Below are 11,897 nucleotides of genomic sequence, written 5' to 3'. Positions count from 1 at the left end.
AATTTTTATAAACAGTCGGGCAATGGTGTGCGCGCCGCGCTCCGTTTCTCTCGACAGGAAGTTCTTCCCTTTGATGAGGGTGGCGGGGAGGGGAGGGGGAAATCTCGAAAGACAATTATTTGCGTTGTTCAACTTGGCTCTTAAAGATTTTAACTTTAGGTGGTCAGAAGGTGCGGTGGGAAGCGGGGTGGCGGGGAGGGGGGAAGAGGAGACAGGCACATGCAGGGAGAAAAAGCTTCCTTCCAGGAGAGACAGCTCCCTTTCAGATAGGAATCTGGGACAGATTTTGCCAACAGCCAGAAGCAGGGCCCTTTGGTAATAAAATAGCCAATGTAATTTGACACTTCAACTTGCTCTGCTCTCTGCTAGTTGATTCACTTATTCTCCCACTAACACTGAGCTCCTTTTCACTGTCTGTGAGAGGTTTTTTTTTAAATTTAGATTATATATATAGACATATATTAAAGGCAAGAAATAAGAGATTTTTTTAAAAGTAAAATTTAAAAAGCCACCTGAACCAGACCTGCAGCAGATCCACTGGAAAGAGGGAATATTTTGCTTTGCCTGCTTTCTTCCGTATGATTTTTTCCCTCCTTGCAAGCCTTGCTCATTCCCCCCAGTCTGTAGGTAAGTTTCGTCTCTCAGTTCATTTACATCTCCTTGTGCTTTTTTGGGGAGGGGAGTGGGGGTTACTCCGGCCAAGGTTTGTAGAAACAATGGAAGTAAAAACGAGATAAGGAAATACACCGAGATCCATAGATATGTTTTATGTTTGGTGTGAAGATTGGAAGCGGCGGCGCGGGTGCGGGTGCGGGGGGGGGGTGCAGAGAAGAAGAAATCCAGGAAAACAGTGTGAAGACTTCTTAAAGGGGCAGCTTGTGTTTCTACGTTTGGCAATGTGGGGGGTTCGCGAGACAGAGGCAAAACCCGGGAGATCCTGGGGGAAAGGCGGATGGACTCGAATCTTAGTTTGCTGTATTAATATCTTGCTTTATTTTACGATTGCGAAGGGAGCGGGGGGGGGCGTGAAGAAGCCAGACGTTTACCGGGGGTCGCTTTTATATATAAAAAAAAAAAGAATGGAAAAGCGGTGCGCATGTTAGAGCGTGGGTGGGTCGGAATGAGTGCAAAAGAAAGGAGACATACACAATTATATACATCTAGATCGGCAAAAGGTGTTTTTTATGTGCGCGCGTCTCAAGTTTGAAGAGCCCAAACAGCGTTCCTAATTTCGGCCCCCTTGACTGGCAGGGGTTGGAGCCGCGATCTTGCGCCCTAAAAACAAAGGAAGGTTTCAAATAATCCGGAGAGCTTCTGGTTCGGGGTTTTGTTTTGTTGTCCTTTCTCCCTGCTCTCCCTCCTTGCCTCCCTCCTCCCCTCCTGGCCGGCTTTTTATTTTTATTTTTTTTTTTACTTTTGCTAACTGGTTTTGAGAAAAGGCGATTCCTTTAAGATCCTCCCCGGCGAGAGCCTAATCGATCGATCCGGAGGAGGGTTTGCAGGGGAAGATGTAAGAAAGGTGGGTGGGAGGGGGAGGAGGGGGCGCCGAGCTTCTTTTCCGGGCGGTGGGAAGCCGGAGCGAGTGCAAATTCCTTGTGTCTGGATTCTGAAAGCCAGTTGGGACTTGGGGCCTCTCTCGCCGGGCAGGAGGGGCGCGCGGGGAGGGTCTCCCCCCACCTCTCCCTCTCTCTCTGCCTCCCCCGGCTCTCCCTCCCTCTCGCGTTCATCTGTCCAGGAAGCCAGTGAAGGAAGGTGGCGGGCGGGCGGGGGGGGGAGAGAGAAGCGTCTAGCCCCTGCTTTCTTGCTACTGTGAACCGAGGGTGGGCGCGCGGAGAGGGATCGAGGGACTCGTATTCAGGGGAGAGCAGTTTGGGCTATAGCTGGCTGCAAGGAAGAAGGAAAAAAACCCGAAAAGCAACATGGCAGTTAAAAGGCACTTGAGGAATGTAAACATTAAAAATAGGAGCCATCTGAGTTGAGTCTTGGATTCCTGGCCACGAACTTTTTGGGCAGGTCTCCTAGGCCGGCTTCCAAAGGCAGATAATGGGAGGGGACATAAAAGTTCCTTGGTCGGGTTTCTTCGCCTGCCCTGAAAACTTTTTTGGATATAGGTGTGTGTTGGGCGCACGTGTGAAGGTTCTAACCTGGTTGCTAACTTTGGTTGTAGGAGGGAGACCTTCTGAGATGCCTGTTGCCTTCTTCTGTCTTAATAATTATGAGCATCATTAAATAACTGAGGAGGAGGAGGAAGAAGAGAACAACCGCACACAATATTTTCTTTTCTTTGCCTGATTGTGGTTCTACAGCCTGTGTAGCTGGGAAATGTGTAAGCCTGCAGTCACAGAGGGAATTGAGACGGTAGCCAGTTTTTAAAGTCTCAGCCCCCTGTCATCACCACGGTCTGCTTTTCTGCACTGTATATACATGTTGGTCTTTAGTTACTGATCTGAAAGGGCTTAATGATTCTCCAGGGCCAAAGTAATAGTGTGTATCTGTGCATTGACTTCAACAGGCCTAAGAGACGCTGGGTGTTCTGACTGCTCCCCCCACCCAGACTGACATGAGAGTGGAGGATTTAACTTGGCAGCTTGAACAAATGCCCTCTCAAAGGTTTCCAGGAGACAGTAAGAGAGCAGGAATAGGAGTAGAGGGGTGGGGGAAGAGATGAATGCCTGGGTATGGTCTTGGGGTGCTACCTAGCTGTGCTTTCTTTCAAATATGAAATGGCTATTTAGGCACCGTGAATACAAGTGTGTGCCTCAGTGAGGCAATGGGCTTATCAAATTTGAAAGGGCAAAAAGCCTGTTCAAAGCTCTGGCGCCCCAAGTTCTAGATAAGTGGGGCTTCCAGCTGCCAGTTTTTTCTTTTAAGCATGTTTAGCAACTCATAGCTCGCCTTTAAACTGCAATATGAGACTTGGCCTTTGGAATTGGAAAGGTTAATGATGGAGTCACCTCCACCAAGTTGTAATGATTACTTTTTAGATATTTGGGGGGGCGGGTGGGAGTTTACAAGGGAGGATTATTGGGATAATGAAAGGGTTAGAGTTGGACCAAGGTTCAAGTGGAAGCTCAGCCGAGGACTTGCTGGATTAGGTTGCTGTCTCTTGGCTTCTGCTGCTTTTCCCTCAAAGCGTTACCTTTTCTCAAAGAGTACTTGTGAGGATGTATATCATAAAAGGAAATGTGGCCTGCCTTGGGAATAAAGCAACAAGCAACCCATCAAAAATGAGGACTAGCGGCTTGACGTATGGGTGGTTTAAGTTATATTACTTCCCCAGTTAGTGTACCCAGGCTTGTAAATAGCCACTTGCCTAAATGCCTCTGGTGAGTAAGAAATGCCTCCAAGCGATCAGACAGGGAAGCTTTTTAAAGATTGGCTCTCATTCTTCTTTGGCCGCAAAGGTCTAAGGCAGGAATGTTTATATATGTTTATAGACAGGCTGGTAACTTCAGTGAATGTTTGCAAGGCTGCTGTGGAGTATTTGTTACTGCATCTTAAAAAAAAATTAAAGTTTTGCAGGAGAAACTTCTTATTTATATTATTTAAAAAATGTGGCTATGACCATGCAGGAAAGTTTTGAGAAAGATCTCCTCCTCGCTACTTTCCTTTTAAGCCAAAAGTGATTGACACAGGTCTGTGTGTTTGGCTTATAAAGAAAAATGTAGACCTATTTGCAAATCTGCTGTAGATGTCTCTCCCCCCCCCCCAAATCTACATATGCACATATCACTGAAGGAAAGGTTTTGTTGAAGGGTCTAGCTAAACCACATGCTTCTAAGCATTATTGTCTCTCCCTTTAGGAGAGAATTGAGATTCATCTTGCAGAGTTGGTTTCTGCCTCCAACTGTCCCTGCTTTTGATCAAGGCAAATTTACTACAACATCAATCTTCCTTTGGCAGGGCCTGATTCAGGTTTATGAATGCCAGAAGACTAGGGCTGACCTTTTTCTGTTCAGATCGAGGATGTTGAAACACCAGCCATCAAACAAAAGACACATTGAAAGCAAGGTCTTGCAATGGAGCACGTGTGACTTTCAGACTGGTTGCAAGCATTTGGTTGATCGTTTTCAGAGTATTGAGGCTCTTGGGGGAGGGGGTGCAGGACCTTTTTAAAAAGCTGCGTAAGGTTTGAATCTTCTTGAGGGGAGGGATCTTAAACAGGAATGGGCTATCATGAGTGTAATAATTACTACATTTAGAAATTGGGCCCAAAACTTTTAAAAACAAATTTCCAGCCACCACAAGTTACTAAGAGCTGTTTTCATTTGTTTTACTGGCTCATTTGGTGATTTCATACCTAGAAATTAGCTTGGGTTCTTTCAAGTCTTCTTTGTTCAGGTTTTCTTCCCTGTCCTCCCCACTTGCAAAAAAATAAAAATAAAAAAGGCAGAAAGCAACACCAGAAACACCAAAGGTCTGTCTGTGGAAAACAGGGTTTAGTTGGCAGATCTGGATATCTGTCATAAACAAAGACAGTCTTTTAAATGATTTCAACTTGAAGGGAAGATTTTGCTTTCGTTGTAAAAGGGCAATTGACTTTAATGTCTTACTTGATGAGGAAACTTAGGAGAGAATCCCATTGATTTGCAGTGCTTGTGGTCCTTAACACTTGACATTTGTAAAATAGCAAAAAAAACAAACTTTAATAATATTACCGAGCTTGGTATTAACCGAGTATTGCTTAGTGTGTCCAATATGCATCTGTGAAAGAAATTTTTCTCCAAAAGGAGTTTGTGGCTGCATAAGCAACAAAAGTGTGTTGAGTTTGTTGCTGTGCAAGATTTAAGCCTGTGCACACTTTTAAGATCACACTGGGCAAGCCAAAATGAATAATGCTGTGTATCTTGCTGAAAGGCAAGACACAAGTGTCTTCTGTGGATCATCTCCCCCCCCCCAAAAAAAAGAGGGGTTACTGTGGAATTCTAAGTAGTAAAATTCTGCTACATATGTTTCTACTCAGAATTTTTTCCCGGTGTGTTACATTTGCTCTTGGTGTAATGCTTCTTCCACTGCCAGAGTTCTCAAAGATTTTTGTGATACTACTTGCACCTCCCCTTCTCCAAGTGTTTGAGAGGGCAGGAGGGGGATTGCATCAGTGGAAGCCCCGTGGAGCGAGACTGTAAGGTCTTGTGCAGTTTTAGTATGTGTTTCAAATAATAGGATAGCTACATTGATGCAAACCTGGGACCGTATATACTTTTCACTCTCTGAGTGCAATAATGGGATGAGGCACTACTGGTCTTACCACACCTGCTTTATTTGTACTGAATGATTCTCCACTGTCAAATTTTGTAATCCTGTGGGGTTTTGAGCGCTGACATTTGATGACCAGAAAGATGGAGGTATCATAGGTCTCGAAAATGGGTTCTTTGGATTTTATTATTCCTAAGCTTAGGTCTCTGTTGTCAGGAGGTTTTGAAAAGTCTCTTTTAGATGTAGTAGCTGCTACACCCAAGCTGCTTTTCCATGGACCCGCCACTCCACATACATTTTTGACATCTTAAATGGTTCATTAAGATAAATAAGTTTGGAACAGTTTAGTTAATTAGAATTTGCAAGCAGAGGCAGAACAACAACCATTATAAAACATGTTGCCATCTCTGTTAAAGGCCCACCAGTGGAAGGTTGCATTGCATTTGTTTTGAGTGGCACCCTAGGAACTCTTGGGAGTTGGAGGTGCAACACGTAACTTTACCCACATAAAGAAATGTATGTACATATACAATTTATGGATTGAGTGAGTGCAATGACTAAAAAAGTACTTGAGCTAATTTGATTGGCTTTGTTTTCAGTTTAGGTGAAAATATATGGGTCAGAGGACAGCAGAAAATGACTTCTCAGTATTAATGTATTGACCAAGTGAATGTGCTTATATATTCTGCACTCTGTGAATATGAATCTATGGTTTCCCTGAGACTGTCAAAGATAATTTCATTGGGGAAAATCTGTAGAGGTGATTTTTGCTTTAGATTATTAAAATGGGATTTGGTCACAGCTCTGGCTAAGAAGGGAGGGAAATGCCCTGTCTCCCCCCTCCCCATATTGGGTGATCAGATGCAAAGGGCAGTGGGGCTATTGTCCCTTTTAAGAGTTATGTCACACCATATATTTAAAATACTATTATACCACTTTTAACTTTCATGGAGAATCCTAGGAACTGTAGTTTGTTAAAGGTGCTGGGAACTGTAGCTTTGTGAGGGTAGCACCCTAAACAAACTACAGTGCCCAGGATTCTCTGTGTCTGCTAAAAGTGGTATAACAGTGCTTTAAATGTATGGTGTGGATGTGACTTTAGTGTCAGCCCAAGGAGACCTGGGCTCAGATTCCTTTCTCAGCCATACAGCTCACCTTGTGCCAGTTGCTATTGCTCAGCTTGACATACCTTGCAGGATCATTTGTGGGTCACATCATATATGCTGCCAGGAGCATGGAGAAATAGTTGATGAAAAAGAAGTTGGGGTGGGAAGGTGTGCCTTGTAATGCCCAGGTGTGGGCAGAGAGATGCACCTGATTAAATGCTCTTCTACTTAGTTGTTAATGGTACAGAAGCTCTCGTCTCCTTTGCATCCAGTCACATCTGTGGTGTTGTTTGTTGTTTAGTTGTTTAGTTGTGTCCGACTCTTCGTGACCCCATGGACCAGAGCACGTCAGGCACTCCTGTCTTCCACTGCCTCCCGCAGTTTGGTCAAACTCATGTTAGTAGCATCGAGAACACTGTCCAACCATCTCGTCCTCTGTCGTCCCCTTCTCCTTGTGCCCTCCATCTTTCTCAACATCAGGGTCTTTTCCAGGGAGTCTTTTCGTCTCATGAGGTGGCCAAAGTATTGGAGCCTCAGCTTCAGGATCTGTCCTTCCAGTGAGCACTCAGGGCTGATTTCCTTCAGAATGGATAGGTTTGTTCTTCTTGCAGTCCATGGGACTCTCAAGAGTCTCCTCCAGCACCATGTATAGTGGGACAAAAATGCAGCCAGCACTGGTTATCCAAAGCTTGTTGGGGTTTGGGATTTCATGTTCTTAACAACTGCATGGTGTTCACATGATGGGTTCATCCTCTGGCAGCAATTATTTCCCGCCTACTCACACTGACTTCTAGTGGCATCAATTGTGTGCACACAACCACCATTGAATACAGCCTGGATCAGCTTTTTGGCATGGCATTGTGAACCTACAGCTAGACTTCCAGTGACATGCCAAAAAAGGGAAATCAAGCCATGGCTGTTCTTGTATGTGAAAGGCATTGGGATAGACATGGCTAGAAGTTAGCATGGGCATCCTACAGCTTCCTTTAGCTGTTCTAGTTACATGAAGGGGTCCTCAGGTGAGTGGCCAAGAATGCAGAGAGAAGTATTTGAAGTTTGCTGCAGTACTGTACTCTTTTGAATGAGAGAGTTCCTCCTGTTTGGGTTTCAGGAAGCTCACTAGACCACTGTTCAGTCTGCAGATTTATTTACTACTGTCATCAAGTGAAGGAGAAAAAAGCAGTGGGGGAAATGGTTTCAGATCAGAGCTAGGTTGTATGGTAAAAATACTTCCTAACTGTGAATACAACTTTAGGCAATGCTTTCCTGAAGGAACACTGGTTGTAGGAGGGGTGGATTCTGAAATTTGGTCTCGGACACCCCCCCAAAAAAAACTCCAACAAGCAAATAAGTGTTTCACAGCACAGAAGAAATAAAACATGTGTCAAAGTAATTGCAAGAGCAGTACTGAACACTAATCAGCTCTTAATTTTCTCACAATCCATTTTTTTTTTACATGTGCCTTCTTAAGAGGGTATGCAGATTAAACCAACAACTGGTTAAACATGAAGATGAATATAAAATCAACAAATGCAGGTGTCCAAATAGCAAAAACATAGCCTAATAAAAGCATTCATGAACTAAAGATCTAAGTGAACAAAAATATTTTTCCAAGCTGCCTAAACTGTACAGTGAGTGAAAGCCTGGTGGGTTTCCCTGGGGAGGAAATTCCACAGCTGCAGTGCCACTACTAGAATGATCCTGCTCCAAACAGCAGAATTTGTCCTTTTCCCCAACAGGAGAAATTCGGTGCGTAGCCTCTTCTTATGTTCTTAAACCCTAGGACAGGGATAGCCACTGTGGTGTCTTCCAGATGTCTAGAGCTGCATCTCCCATCATCCTTCGGCTGATGGGAATTGCTTTCCAGCATCAGGAGGGCATCTTATTGGCTACCTTGCGCAAGAATTATATGTGTAGAATGTCTTCTCTGTGAAGGTGCTGGCATGCATCTTGACTCTCATGGTTAATACAGTGGTACCTTGGGTTACAGACGCTTCAGGTTACAGACTCCGCTAACCCAGAAATAGTACCTCGGGTTAAGAACTTTGCTTCAGAATGAGAACAGAAATTGCACAGAGGCAGTGCTGCGGCAGCAGGAGTCCCCATTAGCTAAAGTGGTGCTTCAGGTTAAGAACAGTTTCAGGTTAAGAACGGACCTCCGGAACGAATTAAGTACTTAACCCGAGGTACCACTGTATATAGACAATTCTCCCTGCATTTGTCTACTTCATCAACTTTGTCCTCCCACCAAGACTGCTCAGTTTACTGCAGAAGGGGGAATCAAGCGTACTGTGTAAGAACCGATATGTCAGTTTTCTTTCCAAGTACAATGTTCGGCAGGAAATGTCCTCCCCCCCACACACTATTCCTTAACAATAACTGATAAACTTGCCTTCTTAATAGTGATGCTGTTGAATCTGTTCAAATGAGCAGCAGTGAAATCAGAGCCTGTGAGATTTGGAGGTGTCGTGCCCTAAGCTCTTCTCTCCGCCTTCCCAAAAAGGAGAACAGAAGCTTCCAGTGCTGATTTGTGGGAAACCACAATATGCCAAGAAAGCAGAAACCCAAAGCATGTTTTGATGCTGTTTTTGCTCAAGTCATAGTTTGTCAGGTTTAGGCAAAATGGGAAACTATGGTTTGCCACAACCCGGCACCAGAAGTTGCTAATCTCTTCTCCTTGCATTCAAGCCTGAGCTTGTGTTTGTGATTGGAAGTGGATGGTTTGCCATATTGTGAACTGCCCTGAGACCTGCAGATATAGGGAAGTATACAAATTAAATCAATAATAATAATTCTATATGAATGAGGTCCACAGAGAATAATAGAATTGTAGAATTGTAAGGGATCTCAAGGGTCATCTAGTTCAATGGCTTGTAGCGCAGCCATCTCAACATGGGGTCCCCCATCCAATTTGAACCATATGTGCTATTGGGTTTGTTGCTGCACCACTAGGAAGGCTTGGTCCATTTGAAAACCTCCTGTATATCTGCCTTGGTTTGCAGTTCGTAAAATGGGAATAACCTAAATTTGCATAGATATTGTAGGAATATGCAAATTAAAGATTGGAGGTCATGCCTGCACATCTTGTGTCCCACTAAGCTGCATGCTTCCCCACAGAACACCTTAATGAATCTTATTTTGCTATTTCATAGAACTGGGGGGAAACTGGGTGGGTGACTGGGGGAAGTTTTCATGAACAGGCCAAGCAAGACTATGGTGTTGTGGTCAGCTTGGTGGCCTGCAGGCCTGCAAATAGGTGTGTAGTTGTGCTGACAATGGCCTTGCTCCGTTACACAAGCAGCAGAGTGCAGGGTAGGACAGACTATTCCACTTTAAATTGGAAGTGGATGCCGTAAATGAAATAATGATTGCAATGTTGCTATTCAATACTCCAGTATCTTCTTCCAAGGAGGAAACTAGCGCGCGCGCGCACACACACACACACACACACACACGAACAATAGCGAGTTCTCACTTTCTTTCTCCATGGTTTCCTTGAAGAGAATCAGCGATACCCTCAGGAGCTGTAATCCATGGACACAGTGCTGGCCTGCTTGGGCTTTTTTTGTAGTAAGAATCAGAATGATTTTGTCACTTTTAAATGTTTGCTACCTCTGCTGACTTTAAGAATGAAAGATTTTAAAGTGGCGGGCGGCTGGGAGGGACTAGCATAGCAGAGGGATAGCTGTGTTAGAGTACTCCTTGCTGTCTTGGGAGAGTTGGGCTTGTTAATTTTGCTTTCAGGGAATTCTTCCGGACAGGCAATAATAGTAATAATATAGAAAAATGCTGCAATAAAAAGAGAAAAAACGCTGCAGTCTGAAGTGGCACAGTCCACTCTATCACCTTAGGTTCACTTCCGTTGCATGCGTAGATCAGGCTAAAGTCTGCCCACATGAAGGAGAAGTTTATACCAGGACCAGAAAGGGTGGTGACGGTACATGGGGCAAAGGTTCTTGGGCTTTAGAAGACCTGTATGGTTTTCTGCAGATATTGAGTCTTTGTGAGGAGGGCTTGTGGTTGATGCTTGATCATGGCTGACAATCCTGACAGTTTGTCTGCATAAGGAATTTGATTTTCCTCCAGCTAAACATTTATGTCGGGGGTTGGTGGAAAGCTGATTTATAAAACAGATGTCCTCATACGAGGACATCTTTTCTGCAGTCCTTTATAGCCTGGCTTGCTGAAATCACACACCACCCATTCTGTGATTTGCTCCCTGCTTGGCACTGGAATCTTATCTCCCTTTCAGAGGCAGCATTCAGTTCCTCCCCACTTGATATCTGTTACAAGGTCAGAGACATTACTGTTTGCTCCAAGCCTGCTCTGCTGGGGTAGGAAAACATTCAGGTAGTACTTGCTCTTGCCAGCCTAGCCACCTTGTGGGAATCACAACCAATCTTTCAGACGCTGTATTTGTTTTGAAGTGGGAAGGGTATATGTTTTGTCTTTCCATTGTCCATGACACTCATTGCTCCCTGAAAGGCTAACATAAAGTAGGGACTGAGAGGTGATCCTACACTGATTTTTCCCCCCAATCCTAAAACGGACTCTACCATAACTATTTCTTAGCAAATCATAGTTTGGGAACAAGCCGGCTGCAAAACAACATCATGTAATTGCCCCTTAATGAAGTATCCCGTTAATATTGTTAAAAGTACCAAAATACTGGTTATGCACAAACACAGGGACTCAGTTCTGTTGTTGCAGGAAATCATGGTTTCCTGCTGTTCAAACAACAACAACAACAACTTTATACGATGCCTTTTTCCTTGATGGGACTCAAGACAGCTTACAGATAAAAACAAGCTCTAAAAACATAGAAAAATTGCAAGTCTTTAGGGCCTTCCCGAAACCCTCACGTGTTACAGATCTGAACTACTTGAAGTTTCAAAACCATGGGATCACCACAGAGAAGGCCCCGTCTCTGGTGGCCATCCACTCCACAGACCTATGGGATGGAGACACCAAGAGGGCATCCTGATATTCAGATTCTGTCTTGTTTTCACTAACACTCTGTGGTTAGTTTAAAATCAGAAGCAGATATTTCTCCTCCTGGGCATGAAACAATGTTTCCCATGAATCAGGCAATAATGTGTAGTATGAGACAGGCAACAATCTTTAGTCTATCCTTATACATTTGTCTTTTTGATTAGTATATTAGTAATGAAATATAAATAGGCTTATTAAAGAATATTAATATATAGACTGAAATGCGATCAAGAAATGATCCAAATTGTCCAGACTGTATGGAAAACCAATAATGCACTGGTCTTCAGTTGGTGGGTCGCAACAGGAGCACTACCACCATGCAAGTATATGGTAAAAAATTAAGAAATAGGTTCCCACATGCATGTTTGGGTTAAAAGTAGGTCTTGGGTCTGAAAAGGTTGAAGTTAAATGCACTAGTGGATGGTGGAGAATGTACACAGATCAGATGTATTTTGTACATTTTCCAGATCGGGAGTGTCTTGACCTGTGGATGGACCACCACTCCCATTGTTCTTGACCATTGATTATGCTGGCAGGGTTCATGGGAGTACAACAGCATCACAGCTTAGCTTCCTTTGGCCTGAATGATATGCATAGATTCCA

The 11,897-nt window shown here is 44.0% G+C and overlaps 1 protein-coding gene across 11 annotated transcripts in view; it reads left to right on the top strand.

The window, feature by feature from the left end:
• Positions 1-235: 235 nt before the first annotated feature.
• The window catches only part of ZMIZ1 (zinc finger MIZ-type containing 1), a 381,786-nt gene continuing 370,124 nt past the window's right edge, over positions 236-11,897 (top strand). For 7 of the 11 annotated variants that reach the window (XM_082225141.1, XM_082225142.1, XM_082225146.1 and 4 more), the window contains exon 1: positions 242-627. The gene's annotated coding sequence lies outside the window, so the exon portion shown is untranslated. Of the gene's footprint in view, positions 628-11,897 lie in introns of all 11 variants that reach the window. The other 4 variants (XM_082225139.1, XM_082225147.1, XM_082225144.1 and 1 more) reach the window with 2 other exon arrangements.

This window comes from Podarcis vaucheri (assembly GCF_965113315.1).
Source record: "Podarcis vaucheri genome assembly, chromosome: 5".
NCBI lineage: Eukaryota > Metazoa > Chordata > Lepidosauria > Squamata > Lacertidae > Podarcis > Podarcis vaucheri.
Note: the sequence above shows the minus strand (reverse complement) of the source record. Positions and strands in the feature narration are given on the sequence as shown.